The 23,606-nt window shown below is 43.9% G+C and overlaps 1 long non-coding RNA gene across 2 annotated transcripts in view; it reads left to right on the top strand.

The window, feature by feature from the left end:
- Positions 1 to 12,891: 12,891 nt before the first annotated feature.
- Positions 12,892 to 23,606, top strand: part of LOC146064126 (uncharacterized) — a 38,762-nt gene continuing 28,047 nt past the window's right edge. The window contains exon 1 of one of the 2 annotated variants that reach the window (XR_014471751.1): positions 12,892 to 12,969. This is a non-coding gene — a long non-coding RNA (uncharacterized LOC146064126). The remainder of the gene's footprint in view (positions 12,970 to 23,606) is intronic. The other variant, XR_014471752.1, reaches the window with a different exon arrangement.

Here is a 23,606-nt window from a genome sequence, read left to right as displayed (position 1 = left end):
AACCCTGCAGCACCTCCTCGGCCCTACGCACCCGCTCTGATGCCGACTGTCCCTGCTGCACAATATTTTCAAGCACATGCCCGCACGTGGACAATTCAGCCGCGGACATTGCCGCCTCTTGCTGCACGGGCCTGCTACTGGGGCCAGGTGGCACGGACTCCACAACCTCCTCAAGAGATTCTTGACCAAGCGGTGGGGATGCTGTTGAAAGAGAAAATACCAATTACCACACATTTCATGCAAAATTCAAAACATCTACTTATGGCCTGGGAAATAATTACCTTCAAGCGTAGAAGCCATCACTTCCGCTGGGGACTCGCTGTCTATGGTGCTCACCCCCCGGACCTCCTCCACTGCAATGCAGCACTCGGCCATCTCTTCCAGGGGGGTGAGCTGCAGCTTTGAAGGCATGGGGCCAGCCCCAGAGGTGTGGCTGTGTTCCCACCGCTGGGTCAATTTCTTCTTGAGGTTGCCTTTGAAGTCGTGCCACCTGCAATCAAAGTGTACATATTAATACATGTCACTCCTCATGTTTGCTGTAGCACCCATTGCAATCTGAAACATAATACAACATGTGCCTACTGACACCAAACTTACATTATATTCATTTTGAAAAACAACCCTTAGAAGATACAACCACAGTCACCCTACAATAACTATCAATTCAATGTCATGGCAAACATGTCTGTGCCTCCAAGCAACGTGACCACCCATTGACCAACTCCATCTAATATTGAATGTAAACATTACTGGACTTGTACTGCTCAAATGTAACACACATGTACTTGCCTCTTCTTAACGTGCTCCGCCTCACGAACTTGTGGAGCCACCGCATTAATCTCCGCCGTTATCTCCTCCCAGATCTTCCATCTCCTTGTGTGTGTCAACTTTACCGGTGGGCACTCGATCAAATCCCGTGCCCGGGTCACCAGGATGGCAAGCTCCTGCGGTTCATATGCCATGTTTCTGGTGGTTGGTTCCTCTGTTGCTCGATTGCGGCCACGGGCACGACCACTGGCACCGCCACTGCCACTGGCACTGCCATGGCCACGGCCACGGCCACCGGTTGCTGTACTTGAAGTGCTGGCCTGGCTACTCTGTTGGGAAGCCACCTGCTGTGTTCCCAATGATTCTGCTGATGCTGAGGATGGGCCAGCTGCCGATTGGCCTGATGTTGATGGCCCATCTGGCTGCTCTGGGTTGAGGGGGACATAGGTGGTGTTGGACTCCATGCGGGCCAAGAGGTTCTGCACCACCTGTTCTTCCTCTGACTCTGAGCCAGCCATGTTTGCAACAACTGTTTGCCATTCTAGGACAACTTTAAATACTATTTCTGTAATTGGCGTTAATCAGCTGCAACCTGCCTTCCGTACGGCCGCGTTCCGTACGGCAGCGTCAACCGTGCGGCGGATACGGCACGCCCCTTGGTGTGGATAAATATTTCTCAAAAACCTGGCAAACTGAGTAAGTCTGATTTAGTAGCTAAATGCAGATTTGAACACCAATGACCAAATAAAACTGAGGTCACACATGAAATGTATATTTGAATGTACATCTGTACTGTGCACTTGTTTGGTATGTAGTACAACTGACACTACCCATTCCATATGTAAATCCAGTCCACCACTTAGGCACAAGTAATCAGTGCTAGCATCCAAATCACATGTGAAAGCACTCCAAATTCAGGCTGGATGCTAGCTACTTTTCATTCCACCTCTGTAGTATGGGCCAGTAGAAGGTAACTGTACACATGACAGCATGGCCTAATTTTGGGAAAAGGTCTGCCACTATTTGCTATGTTTCTGCTGCATAGCTTTCATTATAAAATAGCTGTTTAGTACCTTGTTGAGTTAGGTGTAAGTGTCTAGTGATGCAGACTATTTCACCTGTTGCTTATACCCATGTTTGGTGAATGTTATAGATTATATATAATGTGTTTCCATCTTTTTTTACACTGTCTGTTTAGGATGGGTGTGCGATGCACTGGGTTAGCCGTCTGTTCGGGCGCATACACGCTGTTAGTGTAAAAATGAACAATAAAGTTAATACCAAATATCACTCTGATCAACCAATGACAGCACATGATTGTTTGATTTGTGCCATTGCTAAGATGGCGGCCTATGGCAGAGCAGCACCTTTCTCGCCAGCGGAGCTGAGGACACTGGTCTCCGTTATGGAGACCAGGCTGGGGCGGGCGGGCCCATTTATAACGAACCGACAGAAGCGGAATGCTTATGCGGTGGCCCTCCGCCGCATATTCGCACGTACGCAGGTGCGGCGGACCATCGCACAGCTGGAGCGGCGGTGGTCCGACTTGAGACGTCGCCAGCCAGATTTGCTCCAGCAAATCAGGGCCAGCATAGCGAGATGTGAGTGTTTATACATTAAATGGCCATTTGTACATGATTGCTTACATGACCTTATTTAAGGCAATAAGGTCCCCAGCCTGATCATGAGTGAAACATGGCATACACTATATGTGTGCTACTTCCTGTTTGACACCCTGTAATGGTGATAAAATATGTCATTGTGTAGGATTAATGTTTGTGATGCTTACAATGGCCCTAATGTCACAGCATACCTGCCATGTTACAGGCTGTGTTTTGTAAAGGCCACTAAGGAGCTGTTTGGCTGTACATTTATCAGTAATTATAACCTTTGCATTTATAGGTTGATAAGGCTTAATACAAATTACCACTAATTGGCACTTTTTTGTCTTTTCCCAAACACAGCACGGGAACGAGCAAGACAGGCCCGAGAAGACTCCGAGGCCTCCCAGGCCCAGGAGGATGCGGAGGCAGTAATGGCGGAGGAGGTTGCCATAGAAGAAGGGGTGGCGGAGGAAGTGGAGGAAGAGGAAAGGGAGGAAGTGGAGGAGGAGGTCTGGGCAGCGGAGGTGGTGGCAGTGGAGGACAAGGTGGCAGAAGAGGAGGAGGTGCCACATGTGGAGTCCACAGGAGAAGAGGAGGCCTGTGAGGTGGTGCAGGCACCAGAAATTGGTATGTATACATAAAGATTCATTATTCCTTTTGTCATCTTCTATTTGCTTTGTAGCACTGGTGATTCAATTGTTTTTTTAAATACTATACAGTGATAAAACAAACTGGGTAGCAACAGACACACTTAGGGGTTAGATAGGGTGGGCAAACCATCCCTTTCATCCTGGACACATATTAATGACACAGGTTGTGCGGATGGCTTTCATGTCGATTTTAAGTGCCACTGAACCTGTGTAGTTAATCTGTATCCTAGAAGAAAGCCTCATATAGGTGAGTAGAGTTTACTGGTGATTGATCTTTGTAAACTAGATTCAGTATGGCATAAATGGAGTATGGACAGGCGTGGCTTAGACTGGAGTAACAAGTGGTCAGTGCCCCTGGGCCCTCCTCTAGCTAACCACCCCCTGTGGTCTGCATGTATGTTTTGCACCATAATTGTGTGTTGATTTGGTCTTAGTAATGCTTTTGAGCATGGGAGTGGGTTAGTGCTGCAGCTTCCCCTAACTGGCATTATGACAATGATTTCTGGAGCAGACCATCAGCAGGCAAGCCATGCTTGATTGCACCAATGTACTGTGCATTCCTGAGAGTTGTGTAACTCCCCAGCCAGGCTCCATCATATAACAGACACTGAACTTTGACTGTGAGGTGTTCTACAGAGTAAAGGGTATAGGGCAAAAATCAGGCTTTCCATGTAGTATGTATGCATGTATGTATAGGTGTATGTGTCATATATATAGTTATATATGTGTCTATATATATATATATATATATATATATATATATATATATATATATATATATATATATATATACATATACACACACACCTGTCACGGTGCATGTTTAAAATGTAGGTATGACTATGTTAAATGTATGCATGAATATCATTATTAATTTTTGAATTTTTATTTCGTCCACAGATGAGCCTGCCCAAGCAGAGGAGGGTCTCCGTGGGGCCCTCCTACGAATTAGAGGCCACATGCGGCTGATTATGGCCGAAATGGACCGGCTCATAGATGGGCCAAATTAATTTTTTTGAAAATTATTTTTTACTACATTTGTTCTTGCTAATAATAAATAGTTATTTAAAGTTCAAAGTTGTCAGTGTTTTTTTTCTAACATGCAAAAGTATATGTGTAACTTGTTTAAAATCTTTTAAATAAGCAAAATGTAAATAGTGTATATAGATGTATGTTAGGGTCACATGCTGTAAGGGTTAATGTGTGTAATGAATGTAGTAGGAATGTGGGTCAGTATAGATGAGCATTTAATTGATTGCAATTGATAACAATCCCTTTTTCATCAGGTTGCCTAATTGCCTAAGTGGGTCATGTGATCGCTGTGTGTACTCAGTAAAAAAGTGTGGGATTGAGCGTAAATACTCCGCATCGGTGCGTACGGACAGCTTCCCGTACGTTCTGACGCGGTAAGACCGTGCTTGTGCGGGAAGACCGTGCAGAATCTGTACGTTTCCACCGCACACGCACGGTTTGTATGTCGTCCGTACACACGCCCTGTTCTTAAAGAGTGAGTCCGTCCGAATGCGGAGGACACGTGGGCGTTTCTACGGACGTTGGCCGTACGCCACCGCACAGCGTGGCGTGCGGACCGCACCGTAAGAATTCGGGAAAGTACGCACCGATCAGAATAAGGGCCATTGTGAGGTATAATGTGAATTTTGGTATCCTGAGGTGGGAGCGCAGACACTCTGAAACGTGTTGATTTATGGACCTAAATAATCTCTAATTCAGCACTTGGCACTTTTATTCAGTACTTTATTTTGACCGCACCATGTACTTTCTAGCGACCAGCACCTGAATACCTTGGACTCTTTTCCTTAAATAAGCCTTCTGCGTAGATGCAGCACATTTCTACACCGGGACCCAGCTTATATAGCAAAGCCCATCACAGCCACGATATATGATGATAGAACTTACTTGACCTACATCAAGGATCAGATGTATGCTGTGTTTTGGCCTGATATGCATGATATGTACTGTATGTTACTGTTTTTCTTTGTTGTTACCAATAAATTAATGGTTACTTTGGTACTTATGTATTATCTGGGCTCCCATGTTAAATGCACCCCATTTTTTCATACCCCTACTATCCAACTACGCATGGAGTTGATTTTATATAGTGTGGCGAGCGCAGCGAGCCACCGTGCCCGAAGCGTGGTGAGCGCAGCGAACCCCGCGAGGGGACGCGGTCTCTTAAGAAAAACGGGAGCCCAGATATTACATAAGTACCGTTACTTTTCTAAGTTCAATCTTGTGTTATGAGCAATTAGCGTGGTAAACTGCGACCATTGTGTGTATATTTGGTACTTGTTTCCTAGCACGGCCACCACGATTTCTATCGTGGTGGTCGTGTCGGAAAAAATCGTGTCGGTCGCGTCGGGTGCATACCAAAACGCACACGACGGGACCGGCGCGATGTACCCGATTTCTCCATAGGCTTCAATGTTAAATTATTTTAACATTGAAGCCTATGGAGAAATCGGATACATCGTGTCCATAGGCTTCAATGTTAAATTTTTTTAACATTGAAACTGAGTCCATTTAACATAGTAAAAAATGGTTAAAGGGCCAATATGGGCCATTTCTCATTGGGTATGGCCCCATCATATGTGTAAAAAATAATGGCCCCCCATTGTGTACGCCACCCCACGATTGACGCGAACCCGAAGCGTAGCGAGCGCAGCGAGCCCGCGAGGGGCGGCGGTGCGCGTCCTCTGACCTTTTCATTCCCCTACTATCCACGTCGGCGTGGAGTTGAGAATAGATTAGTGTGGCAAGCACAGCGAGCCACCGAGCCCGAAGCGTGGCGAGCGCAGCGTGCCCCGCGAGGGGACGCTGATACCTTCACAGATCCGTGCGTCCCGTCGCGGGCTTCACAGGTATCAGCGTCCCCTCGCGGGGCGCGCTGCGCTCGCCACGCTTCGGGCTCGGTGGCTCGCTGCGCTCGCCACACTAATCTATTCTCAACTCCACGCCGACGTGGATAGTAGGGGAATGAAAAGGTCGGAGAACGCGCACCGCCGCCCCTCGCAGGCTCGCTGCGCTCCCCACGCTTCGGGTTCGCGTCAATCGTGGGGGTGGCGGCCACAATGGGGGGCCATTATTTTTTACACACATGACGGGGCCATAGCCAATGAGAAATGGCCCTTATTCGGCCTTTTCCCATTTCTTACTATGTTCAATGGACTCAGTTTCAATGTTAAAATAATTTAACATTGAAGCCTATGGACAAATCGGGTCCATCGCATAGGCTTCAATGTTAAATATTTTAACATTGAAGCCTATGGGGAAATCGTGGGCATCGCGGGCATCGTGTGCCTTAACTTTAAGGCACACGACGCGACGCGATGCCCACGATTTCCCCATAGGCTTCAATGTTAACATTGAAGCCTATGGGGACATCGTGGGCATCGCGTCGCATCGTGTGGATCGTGTGCCTTAAAGTTAAGGCACACGATGCCCGCGATTGTGGCCGTGATAGGAAACAAGTACCGTATATTTTTTTTCTTCAGTTGTCCCATTGCGGATTAGGTGTTATCCCCACTTACACACTAAGGCTGCAACATTCCCACGTTTCATTGCGCAGTTTATTTACCACTGATCTGTATTCTCAATTTAAGTACTGCATTAAAAAGTAAAATAAGTGTATGTGAAAGTTTTATTGGTATTAAAATACTTTTAATTTCAATGTCTATGTTTTCTTTTTCATTTGGTACCATTGTGGAATGACATGTTCCAGGGAACTTTGTATTTGTATAACCATGCCGAAATGGTCAGGGTTTTTGAGGAGTTGTAGTTCCAAACAAGCAGGGCCGGCACTACCCACTCAGCAGCTCCTGCAAAGCAGGGAGGCGCCATGCTGAAAAGGTGCTGGCTCCCTCCCTGCTCTGCTAAAATTGCCTCAGCCCTCACTGTCACTGCCTCCTCCACGCTGCCGGGTGGCAGTATAAAGTGGGCAGGCGGCAGTATAAAGAGCTGCTCCCTGCACCGAGAGTGCACACAGCCTGCAAGCCGCCCGCAGTGCCTGTCTGACAGCGGGCGGCAGTATGGAGAGGCTGAGCAGCTCCCTGCACCGCGCACACACTATCCTCCTCCTGCGACCTGCCCCCTCTTCCTCATGGACACTTGCGCTAAGCAATGTAGCGCTGTCTGTGAATGCCTGGATGACATGTCATGTCCAGATCCGCCCCTACCCATTGCTCCCTGCGCCTGTCAGCTCCTTTCCCCCTCAGTCAGAGGGGTGTAATGGCGTCCTCAGCGTCCTGCCTACGCAGATAGAAGGGGACGGACTGCACAAGAGTTAAACAGCAAAAGAACAGTGAGACTTTTATTATACATGTTTATAACAATTTTTTTAATAATTGTAGATTTGTTTCATATTAATTTAGACACTTTTTAAATAATGGGCTGGGTTATGTGCCTAAAGGTGGCCATACACGCTGCAATAGCAGCGTGCGATGCAATGTGCGCTCCTGTGGGCATCGCACAGTACAAAAAGTATGTGCTGCACATACTTTTTGTACTGCTTTCAGATCGCATCCTACACACATCGCATGCATGCCATGCGATGCGATTAGCCAATAACATATGGGATTCTCGCAGCGTGTATGGGCACCTTTAGTGCCTGCAACATTTTGTGGACACAGCACTGAGATGGTGTATGCATACATGTACATGCACCTGAGATCCTCCATAGGATCGCATGTTGCGTACACTCCCACAATCGGGCTGCAGCTTGTTGCAATGGCAATGTGAATGGGCGCAAAATGTATGGTTTGCAGGAGGGCGCCGGACACCCTAGCACCGGCCCTGCAAACAAGTACATTATCTATTTGTTAAATTCTACTATTTTATTTACACCCACTGTTGTAAGAGTGCCCTTGGGGATAGTTGTCTGAATCATCTGTAAAGATGTTTTCCTCACTCCACAGGCACTTTTAGTGTGGAAGCAGTTCCCAGTACAGTAAGGACATGAGCATCATGAAGTCTACTGAGTAGCTCTGGTATCAAGGTGTTTTGCAGTGCAGCACTGTTTGCACTATGTAAAGGACATCCAGTGTTCTAGTACTGTACATGCACTATGGGTCAAACCCAGTCTGTAACATGGCAGTTAGGAGCTGATTGGCTGGTTGTTTAACACTCTCCACATTATCACTTTTTTAAGCTTGATACATCTGATCCTATACTTTTTTAATTATTTTGTATTAACATGTGTGCTGAGAGAAAGGTCTTGACTTACATATAAGAATATTTTAATTGAGGCAACTCCAAACACATATGCAAAATGTCAAAATTAGATTATTGCAATTAATCACATTTTATGATCCTACTTGCAGTTTAATATCTTTATTATACCAACACTTAAAGAGGGAATAATTAAATTTTATGATGGGCACAAAGTTAATTGATACATTACCTTGGAGTACTTCGTAATGCACTTCAGTATGGAAATGTTTCATCTCTTGCACTATAGTAATTTGTGCTGTGATATTACCTGATATACAGTGATGCCATTGACTATTTTATTTTACTCTGAGAATATTGGATTAAGAAAGGCCTTATTGCATCCTATGTAATGGATTCTAATACATTATAGTTGAGCCAACATTTAAATTTTAGATGCAATTAAATTGACTACTATATCAGAGAAGCACCACCCAACAAGTACAATAATTGTATTATGGAGAGAAGTGCAGTGGTAGCAGCTCACAATGAGCTGGAAGATGTACCCACCAACGTTATGCCAAGGTTTTCTTCTGGAAATGCTAGAAAATATATCCTTCTAGTAAAGTGATACAAACGAAATAGTCATATAGTTCTTGTTCTTATTGTACCCATGTAATGTCTTCCCCAAAAAGATTGGCTTAGTGGAATAAGTAAAAAAGTTTCATAAATTGTGTCACAATAAGTGCTACTTAAATACATAGAATGAATTGGGTGCAGAGGTATCAGCAGTATCTGCCCCAGTCTTTCAATTCATGACCACAAAAGCCACCTAATGTGGGTACTGCTAAGCTCCCAGATAAAGTACTTTATTTCCTATGGCCAAACATGTGCTGATGCTGAACACACAAGCAGAGTAAGGCTGTACGCGTTGTACACCATTAATGAGCTTTCAGCATTTCACTTATTGTTGTTCAAATGACATTGGGCAAAGTGCAAATTGTATCTTGCTGTTAGGAAAGACTTCTTTCATGCACCTCTTCCAAAAAGCTTTAGGTCATAGAAAGGTGTCTGAGGTTAGAGTTGGAAATTCTACAGAGCAGCCCTTATAATGTGAAAATAACAAAATAATTAAAATTAAAATGTTTATATGTGCATAAGTAAAAAGAGTGGGAAATAAATCTCTGGATAAAATATAGTGAAATGTGTAAGTCTAGTCAAACTCACCTTTCCTCCCAGCCGGTTCAATCAGCCGGCAAAACAATAATGGAAAGCAGAAAAGTTGGAAAAAATATATAATACAGGCGCTTAGGGTTAGCTGTTTAGAAGAGGCACAGTCCGGTGCTTGTACTATTATGGCAGAATTTATTGTATTTTTAAAAACAATCTTACAATTAAAAAAATGCACTTGTGAAAGTGAAAAATGAAAAATAAAAAATGAATGATGATAACTAATATATTCACTCACAAATGAAGTCCAGTACTCATTTAAAGAACAGTCCATCCCGTGGAAAAAAACAACAGGTGAAGGCAGGGTTAATCCACAACTCTTCTGCCCGTCCTTACACACCTCTCTCCCTTTGTTGATCAGCGGTGGGATAAATAAATTTGCAGTCTGAATCCATGCCAGCTACTGTAGCCGTGGTCCCGGCTTTCAGGCTGGAGAAGGAGTCTGTGCACCTCACATGGGTGGAATGAAAACAGTGCTGTGGCTTCTTGCGGTTCCGTTAAAAAATAAGGTTAAAAGTGACCACGTCCACCTGCTCATACCAACGCGTTTCGATCCACGGAGGGATCTTTTTCAAGGCTCCTGGAGTGCATAAAAATGTATTATATTTACAAACAAGGTGGAACATTAATTAAAAAATATATATATATTTGTCAAAGTAGACTATACAAAGTTGCATGCTCACAAACCACTTGATGAAGCAGCTGAACAAGTTCAAAGCAGGTACAGTATGTACAGTATGTCTTCTAAATGCTGGATGAAAGTCTCAGTTTCTGTGAGCTTTCAAAGATTCTGTTTCTGGTATGGGACTCACTTGTGGTCTCCTGTGGTGAGTCTGTGCTATTGCAGCTCTATTCTGTGTGATTGTCCTGCACAAGGATGTCCCTTAATTAGCTTGCTAACTTGAGGTCTCAGCTGCAGTAAGTTGTGCTTCAGGAGGTCTGTGCCTCTACCTCAGTGTTAAATTGGAGCTCCTGTTATATTCACTGCAGATGCAGAACCTGACACCGGTTATAGCTTCAGCTCTAGCTCCTGTGACTTGTTCCCAGCTTCTTGCTCACTGCTTCCTGCAGTCTAGTTACACCTTGGTGGTATTCACTTGCCCTCCAGTTTGTTCCAATTTCCTGCAGCAGTTTCTGGTCTCATGTGCTCCTGAACATTCCTGCCTACTTCCAGTCCCAGTCCTGGGACACATAAATGCTCCACCTGGAGCCCTGGTTTATTCCTACTTGTTTTTGCCAGTTACCTTGCGGACAGTATTGTTATAGCTCTCTGGTCCATATTGGTACATTCCGTCTGGGATTGCCAGAGGATTGCCACAGGTCTGTGCTACCTATTAGTTTATTTTTTTTACCCATGTAGGGTGGTTTCCTGCGTATTGCAAGTACCTATCTCTTTGTGTCATTTACTGTGTCTTGTTGTGTGGTGTTATATTGTGGTTTTGCATGGTGTCTTTTCTTATGCGTACAACTAGGTTTGCGACGAGGTCACTTATTCAGTACATTTTGTTTACTCATTTCCCTGGGATTGGCTCAGGAGCCGTTAGTTACTGTTTTTACCAGCCAGGCCCTTGTTAGTCAGTTTCACCTTTTGACTGTCTCTGAAGGATCTCCAGTACCTTGTCCAGCCATAAAACCTGGTTGCATCGGAATTGGGGCAGACTTAATTTGCCCCTTCAAACATGGTGATTAAAGGTAAAGCCTTAGCATCTTCTAGTCCAAAGTTTCTAGGCACCCTAGGCAAAACTTCACATTATCAATCCTAATTCCTCACTGCACTATTTAAACCATATACATAAAACTACTTTTCAAAGTCTATGACAATGGATGTGTCAATTTTCAGATTCCCAACCTGGAAGGGGGTGTTTGCACAATTGGCTGTGTGAGAGGGAATAGGGAAGAGAGGAGAAGAGGGAGATGAAAGAGAGGGAAAGGGAATATAGGGAAAGCTGGAGATAGGGAATGGGAATTGATGCCTGCAGTACCCAGGTAATAATACAGATGGCCAGAGCAGCATACTACAAAAGGTATAAATAATAATGAAATCAGAGACATTCTTCATATTTCTCCACAGGTATTCTCATTGGATTTATCCCTCAGGTCCTGGTGCCCTCAGGCAGCTCACTAAAGCTGCCTAATGAAAGAGCCATCCCTGGCTCAAGGCAGCCGTACTCAGTTAGGCAGATGTGATAGCTGCCTCACCTTTTTCTTTTCAGTATTATTGGCCATGGTGTGATCATGCTCCACACGCTAGGTTTTGGACTATCAGAAGGGAGACTTGATTGCTGCCTCACCTCTTGTCTCTCCCTGGAGCTCTACAAATTTTGTTAGTTCTGACTATGAAACTGCTTAGAATAACACAAAGTTTTTTTTTATGTTAGACATTTACTTACTTTTTTATTCTAATTATTTTGTAATCAAAATTCTGGGGTTTAACAGGTAAGATTCTGCCTCCCCTGCTTTGCAGCATGTTTGCCTACTTTTATCCTACCTTCCCTTGGAAAGAGCACCTAGCACATTGAGGCAGGGGGCAGGGCTGGTGGCGTGTTCATATAAGAGGTGGAGCGGGGACAGGGCTGACTGTTAGAAGGCTGTGTTGGGGGCATGGTCATTGCGATCATGATATCTTGGCCATACCCTCCATTGCTCAATGCTGGTATTGCAGGCACTGCACAGTGGTGGTGGTGGGGGGGGGAAGGTCCATGATGACACAATGCAGCATGAATCGCATCATTTGGTCCCCACTGAAGGGGGTTGCAGGAGACTGGTGGCAGTGTGGGGCACTTGCTCTCCTCTACAAGTGGCCGGAAGGCGGACCTGATTTTCGGGTAACTGCTGGCCATTCCTGAGAGCGTAGGCAAGTATGCTGGGGCTGGGATCATTTGGTCTACAGTATGATGGTCAACAGTCATTAGGTCGACACCATTAGGTCAACATGGGAAAAGGTCAACATGGTTCTAGGTCGAAAGGTCTTTAGTTTGACAATGTTTAGGTTGACAGTCAAAAGGTCGACATGGGTTTTTTCACAGTTTTTTTACCTGAATGTCAACACAGTCGATATGGACACAGTTTAAAGTGCACCGCATCCCCTTGCATCACTCGCTGCGCTCACTGTGCATCGGGCACACTATTTTATTCTTCCACCATGCACTAGTGGTTGGTAGGGCATGAAATACCACCTGTCGGCACATGTCGACTCCAAAAACAGTGAAAACTCCATGTCGACCGCATCCTGTATGCTGTGCAGTCATCTTTGACTTCCTTTTTTTTGATGCATCATCTGGATTTATGAAACCCATATCGAAAATGTGTACACGATTATCAACACTAATTTTCTTTATTCCTTTTTTTTTCTAGAATAAGATGTACTGTATGCCGGAGTGATAACAATGTAGCCACAACACCAAAGAATGCATTTCTCCTTGGAGCTCTAGGATATTTTGAACCCCAGTGTCCTTATAAAGATACAGTATTGTGCAGCAGAGTTCATGTAACATATTCACTTGTATGGAAGAGAAAGCATGCGGTTATAGCTGGAAGGATGCTGCCGTGAGAAGGTAATACTATAGACTGACATTTAACTGTAATTGAAAACGTCTGTCTTGTGTGCTATCTCTATAAAGCAGGTAAGATGTTTTATATCTCCCAGCACTGCCACTGCACTCCTAGTCATTCCTCTTGTTAAACACTTGCTCCAGTGTTGAGAAATTACCCTGTAACAACAACATTATAAAGAAAAAAAGATTACTAGCATGCTATACACAGATTCTTCAGTTTATCATACAGTAGGCTCACAGTGTTCATTCTTCTGGTCTGTTCTCATCAGATCTGTATTATTTATGGCGGCTCTTCTTAAAATTTAGTTAGTTGTAAGTCTCAAAAAAATGAAATATGCTACTATAGCAAACACAATCAGAGGAATATTAAAGCAATTAAACACCTAAACTAGTTAAAAACCTGCAAATATGATGGACACCAGTCAGATTATAGGGTGGTGGGGGGATGGTCACTACTCACACAGAAGCCAGAGGCAAAATACTGAAAGGGGGAAGGCATTGCTTACCATGGCTTCACCTTACAAGCAGTCTGCTGATGCCAGCTTCCTGTCCCATCTTCTGTCCAAACTGATGCTGCCTCTCTTCACACATACATTACTGGGAGGAGCTGTTGCTGTGGCTACAGGATGTCCCAGCAAGAACAGCATGGCCACACTTCCTCCCAGTAATGCATCAGTAAAGAAAGTCAGAGCAAGATGGGACATACCTCCCAACATTATAAAAATATGAAATGACCCATGCCCCCATTATTAGTTAAGCACTCATCCACAGGGGGGGCATATGCAACAAATATTATTATTTTTTTAAATGGAATGAATATTTTAAACAGAATATATATTACTAATGCAAATATTTTGGTTACTGTAGATACATATTTTTAAATAATTGTAATTTTATCTACAGTACATCTTAGTTATGTCTGTTTCGCTTGCGGCCTATCCCATTCTGTGCATACAGTATATATAGTTCATGGACATTATCAACAGATATACACAAATGAAAGCGTACCTCCATCCTACCTTATCTGGACCTCCATCTCCATCTCAGCCCAACAAGATGACATCACCAAGTTACCGTGAAACTAATGAGAACATAATAATGTTCAATCACATATTAACATATCTCAACTAAATACTATTAATTAATAAATAAATGGATAGGACCACAGAACAATATTCATCAAAGTACCATATGCAAACTACTGCAATGTACTGTAGTTAACGATCTGATGATAAGATTGCAGAGAAAGACAAATGCCTATAAAATGCCTATGTTATGCATCAAAAATTGTAACACTATAGCTATTGTAATATCAATTATTTAAAAGTGCATGACATTCCAGTTCCAACCAGGTCAGGCGGTGAATCAAGTCTGCATAGCACCACAGGGGGGGGGGGGGGGGGGGGGGGGGGGGTGTGTGTAGCAGAGAAGCTACAGGTGCTACAGTGATGCATTAAGACCCCTAGAGTCTGGAAAATCTAATCTGTGCATCCATCTTGCCTCATAATGAAGAACTTATTTAAATCTATCACCATACCTACTACAAGATATTGCCTGGTATTATAAAAAGCCAGACTATGACCTAACTTAAAATAGTCTAGCAACTGGGTTGTCACTAGACTAGACCCATTAGTCAAAGCTGAATGGATACCAATGTAGGGTCATGCATTCTTTAAAATGACATTAAGCATTTTCTACATAGCAAAGCAAACATCTAGAACTACAGATGAGAAAGTATTTAATGAAAAAAAAAAGTCTGCAGTATTAATAATTCTAGATTAACAATGCATAAGGCTTGTATCTTATACATTGTACTGCACTACTGTACTATAGGACAACTTTTCTTATTACTGTATGTATAAATGCATATTTTTATATGAATATAACTGATTTCAATATTAACATGTCGTGATTGATGTGGTGATTAATGTTACACATACCCTTGTAGTTATACCTCCATTATATGAACTACGAAGCATTGTCTATATACATTTTATATACTGTAGTCATATATCTAGTCTGCAGTCTGATCCTAAGGCAGTTTATTCTATACGTGTGTTTTGTGTGAATAAATCCCTGTTCTACTGCTGTTTTTTCTTTGTTGCCTAGCTACTGTTCATTATTATACAGCAATCCAGCACAAAGATGCTTGGCCCGGTTCTCATTCCCTGTCAGCATAGCAGATGACCACAAATAAATCAAGTGACTAGGTGGCACTCACAGGAGAGACACATGCACTCGGACTATTAGATTAACTAAGGGATTAATTACGGCGTCCACATATCTTTGCTCTTAGTGCTGCCCAGTTACTTCAGGTATATACTCGTGTGTGTGTGTGTGTGTGTGTGTGTGCGTGCGTGTATATATTGTGGAAAATGATATTGCACCTCTATGCTATTAAGGTATTTGGACCGTCCTCTATGCCATTTTAACTACGCTATTTGCAAAGTTCTAGTTTTAATTAAAAGAATCGTTAATCGATCAAGGACGGATGTAATGCATTAATGACTAAATCATATGATACTTCCCCTTATATGTACATTTATTGGAATATGATCGTCCATACTTTATGTTTAGTATTGTTGTAATTGCCGCCACAGATGCAAGGTCATCATAGTGATCGTAATGCGATCACAATAAATGACCTTAGATATATTTGTATATGTAGTGCATCATTATGTGAAACACTAAACTAAGGACAAAGAACCATATTACAAGTTGAAACCAGTTTCTACCTCATGCTCTGGAAATAACGTGAACAGGAAGAAACCCCCGTTGAATGAAGAACCAATGAGGAGATGCCCAGTCTCTTTGCTTTACCCAATGACCACCAAGATTGACTCTCCATCCCCTTTCCTTAAAATCCTCAATCACTCACCCACATTCATTCATTCACGCACTCACTGAAAAGGAAGATGTGACCTAATAAGAACACATCAGATCGGGTTCCCTGTGCCTGTGACGGTAATTGATATTCATATATGTGTGTCTGTTGTGTCTGGGTAACTGGGCCTGCGTTCATTAACTGTATAGCTGTAATCTGTGTATATCCTAAACTGTATAGTGTAATCTGTATAATGTAAATATCTGTTACCCTTTGTGAACCATTGTCCCTTAAGGATTTATAATATACTAGGACACGGGGTTGGATCCGTGATCCCAAACATAACTGTGGGCCTTATTCTGATCGGTGCGGATTTCTCCGCATGCGGACGTCCCGCCGATGTTGATCGTCTGCGCATGTGCAGAGGGGGCGTAGAGGGGCGTGAGGGGCTACTTAGCCTCATTACCCTATGCATACGCCCCGCGTTTCATGGGCGTTCCCATGCAAACGCGGGGCGTATGCATGGTAATGAGGCCGTGACGCGTGGGTATGGGGCGGGCATCTGACATCGCCGGATGTCAGCTGCCCGCCCCCATACATGATTTCACCTCATATGGGGCAGATGTACGAAGCCTGTATGTACTAAAGTGAACAGAGATAAAGTACCAATCATTCAGTTCCTAACTGTCATGTTAAAAGCTGTGTTTGAAAATGATATTTAGGAGCTGGTTGATTGATACTTTATTTCTCTTCACTTTATAACTCTCCAAGGCTTAGTACATCAGCCTGTCTGTGTTCAGATGGAGCCTTCTTCAATGAGCCTTCTTTGGAGAGCCATGGTGAGCTGAGGCTTATTATCATGTATTGTTCTCAGCTGCAATTCAATACATAGAACAATATAGTAGGGGATTAGCAGATGATTAATTCTGACAGCTCTGGCTCACTTAATCCTTTTAAAGGGCTAGATGAGGATGGCTCAATCTACAGCTGCTCCAGTGGTGGTATAGTGAAGCGGTGACTGCTCATGTTGCAGTACTGCTGCAGGCTGCCACTGCTACTGGAGGTCACGGTACTTGTGTAGTTTCACGGGGCCAGCATGCCGCCGTGCTACTTCCGGGTGTACGCTCGCCACGAAATATGTCCAAAAAAGTAACTTAACTCCATGGCAACATGGATAGTTCATACCTCCACTATCCATGTTGGCATGGAGTTGATTATAAATAGCGTGGGGAGCGTAGCGAGCCACCGAGCCCGCAGCGTGGGCAAGCGAAGCGAGCCCCGCAAGGGGACTCAGACGCACGGCGCCATGCTGGCGCCGTGAAACTACACAAGTACCGAGGTCACTTCAAGCAATGTTTTTTTGGCTCTGCTGCAGGGCCCTGTGGTTGGGTTAAGGAAGGGGAGCTGCTTTGTGCTGGATTGGTCCGATGCTGCAATGCTACTGGGAGCCAGCCAGGGAATAAACAGACCTAATAAGGGGAATGTATGTCGCAAAATGAGGGCCCCAATGTGTTGGCCCCTGTTGACAACCTCGTCCTTTTCTCCTATACTCCGGCGCTGCCCTTACCTACTAGAACACATACAGGGGTTAATAAAATACCCCAAAGAAACGTGAAATTACTGCCTGTCAAAATTATGTACATGTTCTAGAGTTACTAATCATGGGCACTTAATGCTTGGTACTACATCATTATAACTATTGCTGAAACATATATTATATGGCAAAAAAGTTGAATTATTCAACAGACCAAAACAAATATGTAGCAGGATTTAGTAACTACTCTACTGAAATTGTTGGAAAGAATTACAGTAAATGATCAATATATTTGTTCTTAGTGTACAAAAAACTGATAGACAGTACGGTATATATAATAAAGAGCCTATTATAAGTATATAAATGTAAAGTGGAACAGAAAATGCCGGCATTCTATAAATAAATATTAATAAACAGAAAATAAATATGCAGATTTGAAGGCTTGCTGGAATTTACAATATATTTAATGACTGTGTCTTGTAATGATGGAGAACTTCTTAAACCAAAAGATCATGGTATCTAATAATAATAATAATAATAATAATAATAATAATAATAATAATAAATAGTAGTGAGTCTTTAACCTACTACTCTGCTGTATTTTTGTTTTCATGATGAAATGCCAAAAGCTGTGACTGAGAGCTATGCTTCACTGCACCAACATGTACCACTGGCAACTGAGCGTGTTCTATTAACATAGTATTTTTAACAGAGCTAAGCTCCAGGAACTGGAAGCAAGTTTTGCAGTAGGTTCATTATTAGAACTACATGACAGGTCGGTGGAATTCATGACATTTTCTTTACTTTTCTTTTTCCCTCTTTTAAGATTACATGTGACACTTCTGTCACCCTACATTTATTATCTTTTCTCTCAAAAGCATTCACAGGAGTGTTTGGCTCAAAGTTTCTGACACTTTAGTTGCTAAATACATTAGAAATGTCAGCAAAAAACCTTAACCATGGAGCAAAAACAAGTCAATAACTTGTTGCTCGTAAAATATACAGAGCTCTGTTTACTTGGAAATGGAGATTTAAAGGACTTGTTTGTCCTTATCGCTGAAGTCAGCCACCCCAAGCTAGTAAGTGTCTAACTAAAGGTACAGTGTAAGCACCCGTATAACAAGTTATTTATAACAAGTGAAGGATTGTTGAGATTCAGTATGACTGTATCTTTCCTTGCACATATCTCAGTTATTCCACGAGTATTCTTATGTTGTACTTTTAATACTATATAACTTTCACTGTTAGCGTGTCACCTTTTTAGCACTTTTTTAGCACTTATTTTAGTAATGCTGGGGTTGGGGGTCAACTTAGATGAACCATAGTTGCCTACCCTCCTGGATTTATCAGGAGTCTCCCGCTTTTCACTTCTTCCTCCTGGTCTCCCGAGAATACATTGGATCCTCCCGGCTTTTAGTCAGCAAGGAGAAAACCTGTGACTGCGCATGCGCAAGTCACGAAGTGCCGGGGGCCGGGCTCTACAAGTGCAACTTCATGACATACTCGTCATGACGTTGCGGCTATCCTATTACATGCCGGCCGCCGCGGGGTACTGGGGGATGCGATAGCACTCACTGGCCGCAGTGGCAGCACAGGACACAGAGTGGCCTCAACAGTGGGAGCAGCAGATTGGTTGTGAGTAAGCTGCTGCTTCTCTCCATCCGCTCCCCACTGATTTTGAAGGGTTTCTTAAGGCTCCGATTCCCCCTCCATGCATCCACTCTGCTGCAGCAGCGCAGCTTCAGTAGGGCGGGGCAGAGGATCAATAATGAAGCTGTGGGGAGGAGAGGAACAAATAAGTATAATGATAAAACTGCAGCAGCGTGGAGGGGTGGGAGGAAGCGTTTCCAAGTGTATAATTTGGGTAGCTCCACCCATGCCCCGCCCCTTTAATGTCACGGCCACCGGCTCCGCCCCCTATTTCCTGTAGATGGCTGCCCTCTCCTGGAAAGGGCAGCTGAGAACTCGGCAACGCTGGATGAACAAAACCATGTGCACTGCAAGTGCAGATGTTACTTGTGCAGTGAGAGTTAGATTTGGGTGAGATCTATATTGCAGTGTAAAAATAAAGCAGTCAGTATTTTCCCTGCACAGAAACAAAATAACCCACCCAAATCTTATACCCCTTTTACACCACCGCAAAATTCCAGGTCTTCGGCGGGTCAGACCCGGGTCAGCAGCGGTGTAAATGGGACACGCCGTGTCTCTTTACACGGGATTTCTACCCAGGTCCTGACCTGGGTAGAACTCGGCTAGGACCTGGGTAGAGGGCAGTGTAAATGGGTACGCCAGGTCATCCGAACTGGCTCCCATTTACATCAATGGGGGATGTACAACCTGCGGACTGCAGCATCCGCAGGTTGGAAGGGGGGGCCCAGACAGCCTGCGCTGCTGTTTGCTGTACTCTGCAGACAGCAGTGGCGGCAGCGGAGGAGTTGAATGGATGCCTGTGTGCGGCATCCATTCACCTCCCAGACAAGGGCTGGGGGCAAGACCAGCGGAGTACCTTAGTGCTGGGCTTGCCCCCAGCGCAGCGGCAGTGGTGATCGGTGCTCGGAGATGATGTCATCTCCGAGCGGCGGCTCAGGAACCGCCTGTGCCTGGAAGGGGTGGGGGGTGCCAGTGTAAAAAGGACCAAACGCCGGATCGCACCCGGCTTGAAGCTGGGTCCAAAAACCCGGGTGCGACCCAGCGTTTTGGTATAAAAGGGGTATTATTCTCTCTGCACATGTTACATCTGCCCCCCTGCAGTGCATATGGTTTTGTCCATCTAAGAAGGAATATGCCAGAAGGAGTAAACCAGAATAAAGCCCATAGTGCTCAATGTGTATAACATTATGGGGGATATTTATTAAGCTATGAAGAGTGATAAAGTGGAAAGAGATAAAGTACCAGCCAATCGGCTCCTACCTGTCATGGTACAGGTTTTAAAAATTATATGTAGGCCCAGTGTGTATGGGTATTAAGAAGGTTTTTTTTTTAAACAAAAACCTTCTTAAACCCCATACACACTAGGCTCATTCTTATATTGCTAATTTTGGCACTTCTGAGCAATATTGTTCATTACATCACCCAGTGTGTAGGACTCCTCTAACCTGGAAGTTATAGGAAATGACAGACAACTGTGTATTATGTATTTATACCTATTAGGATTACTTGGACTTCTGTTGAAAATAATAAGGGGATAATTACAATTACACTACATAGTGTCACATTCATTTTACTAATATAGTACAGATTTGGAGGATGTTATGGCATTTTGTTCTCTTTGGAAGTAGATAGATATACTGTATAAAGGTTTTTTTTAAAGACGCTAGTGGCCTTCTGTGCAGTATGTTACAAGACCTGATACTGATGATGAAACAGGGCAGGTACCGTAAGAGACAATTTCAGCACGAGAAGCAGAAGCAGAGTCAAAGCTGCATTAGTGGGTGTGGGGTGGGGGTTTGGATGGAAAGGTCTACAGTATTGACAGTCAGTATGTCGAAACCAAGAGGTTGACATGCAAAATATTGACATGCAAAATGTCGACATTGACAACATGTCGACATGCAAAAGGACACAAGGAAAAGGTCAAAAGGTCGAAAGGTTGACCTGAGTTTTAAAAGTTTTTTGGTGTCAATGTTGACACATGTCACCACGGATTCCCAATTAGTGTAGCGCATACCCTTGTATGGCTCGCTTCGCTTGCCATGCTTCAGCCACGAGGCCTCCTTCCGCTATAGCGGTGCTCGGTACGCTTTACCATTACCAATCGGAATCCTTGTGGATGCTAAAGTAAGAAAAAATCCCCAAATTATTTTTTTTTTTATAAACTCATGTCAACCTTTTCTTGTGCCCACATTTTTCATGTCAACCTTTTTCTTCTGTTGAGCATTCTGCATTTCAATCTTCTGGTGTCGACATATTGACTGTCCACCTAGACACTGTAGACCTATATTCCGGATACCAAAGGGTGGGCAGCATGGGGCTCCCTTGGCTTTGAGTGCCTGCCTGTTCTGTTCCCATTGTTAATTTGCCACTGTATATGGTACATATAAATCATCCTACCAGCTATCCGGTAACCATGACCACAGATTCCTGTTCCTAAACGTCCTGTGCAAACATGGACACTTGCAGGTACAGTACTGCCATGAATATGCCTGTTGCATGCAATATTTTCAGAACACGTTTCTTGTGCTTCATTTCAAATTCAAGAAGACACGAAGAAAGTAATTGACGACCTTTCTTCCTTTAATTTGACCATTTATGTTTTTTTTTTTCATTGCTCAGTACAGTAATATAATGCTGTATCTTGGCCACACAGGTTTGTTGCAAGATATTATTGCCCTTGAAAGACCTTAAAAGGAAAGATAGTGGAGTCATTACCAAAGGCTATAAATCAGTTTTATTACTCTAAAATGGTAGCACTTTTTTTTAAAGACCGTCAAAAACATTTGTATATAAAATAAATTCTTCTTTCCACAAACAACAACTAGGGATTATAACATGAAATCTTGGTATGAGATAGATGCACAACCTAAGAAACAACAATTGCCTTTAAAGCTATAGAAAACAGAACTTTACCAAGTTAATTTGCACTCGTCAAGTAGAATTGAAATAGTAATGCTTTGATGATGACAGCAATTCCCATGTTTGAAGGCTGCAAAATGAAAAGTCATAAAACCCCATAAATATATCAGTAATAGTCACTGTTTATTGAGCATATTTTCCTCTTGAAAATAACCTTTTACACAAAATAATAGTATATCTTTTGTGTTTTTCAAGGTCGGATTTTTCATGCAACAAACAAAAGCTGACCTAATTCAAAGGAATGTTAAAAACCCAGCAGATATAATTTATTTTATTTATATACTAAATTATTAATTACAGTAATATGAAATTGAGAATAGCCTCACTGGCTAGTATCTTCTAGTGCACATTGATTTCATATGTACTAAAGCAGTGGCATAACTACAGAGGTGCGGGCCCCTCTTTGGTGTCACCCGCTTAGAGTTGACACAAAAGTGTAAGTATCAGGAGCCGGTTGCTGCATTGTAAGGTACTCTTTACCTAGAACGGCGCCCACGATTTTGATCTTGGGCATCGCAAGGTAAAAAATCGTGTCGGCCGCATCGCATGCGACCAAAAAATCGCATGCGATGCGACCGACGCGATTACCGCGATTTCACATAGGGAACAATGTTAAATGGCCCAATTGACCCGATTTTACATAGGGAACAATGTTAAATGGCCCACAGAGGCCAAATAGCCACCCTCAAGTGTGAAATGGCCCCCCAAATTGTTAATGCCACCCCACGATCAACGTCAACCCGAAGCGCGGCGAGCGCAGCGAGCCCGCGAGGTGCGGCGGTACGCGTCCTACGACCTTTTCATACCCCCACTATCCACGTCGGCGTGGAGTTGAGAATAGAAAGTGTGGCGAGCCCGAAGCGTGGCGAGCGGACACCTGTGAAGCCCGCGAGGGGACGCGGATACCTGTGAAGGTGTCCGCGTCCACTCGCCATGCTTTGGGCTCGGTGGCTCGCTGCGCTCGCCACACTTTCTGTTCTCAACTCCACGCCGACGTGGATAGTGGGGGTATGAAAAGGTCGGAGGACGCGTACCGCCGCCCCACGCGGGCTCGCTGCGCTCGCCACGCTTCGGGTTGACGTTGATCGTGGGGTGGCGTTAACAATTGTGGGGGCCATTTCAGACTTTTGGGTGGCTATTTGGAATCTGTGGGCCATTTAACATTGTTCCCTATGTTAAATCGGGTCAATTGGGCCATTTAACATTGTTCCCTATGTGAAATCGCGGTAATCGCGTCGGTCACATCGCATGCGATTTTTTGGTCGCATGCGATGCGACCAACGCGATTTTAATTTTAACATGTATTTCTATGTAAAATCGCGGGCATCGCATCGGTCGCATCCCATGCCATTATAATGGCATGCGATGTACATGCGATGCCCGCGATGGGCGCCCTTCTAGGTTAAGAGTACCCATTGTAATATTACATGCAGCATCTGGCTCCTGTCACTGTGCATTAGCCGTCACTGCAGACAACACACTTACAAGGGGCTCCCAGCATCCCCGTGACTCCAGAGTGATGAAAACAGGGGGTCAGGATGCAAATCCACAACCATTAAGCCACACCCACAGCCTATTGCATGTAGTTAGAACTTTCATATCCACACTGGGTGTCACGTAGGTCAGTGATACTTCTGACTAAAGATGCTTACTTGTCACATTAGGCATGTGACATCATGTGCCCTTCCTCCCAATTAATCATCTTCC

This window comes from Crinia signifera, chromosome 3 (assembly GCF_055691185.1).
Source record: "Crinia signifera chromosome 3, ASM5569118v1, whole genome shotgun sequence".
Lineage (NCBI taxonomy): Eukaryota > Metazoa > Chordata > Amphibia > Anura > Myobatrachidae > Crinia > Crinia signifera.
The sequence above is the reverse complement of the archived record's forward strand: the minus strand, read 5'-3'. Positions and strand labels throughout refer to the sequence as shown.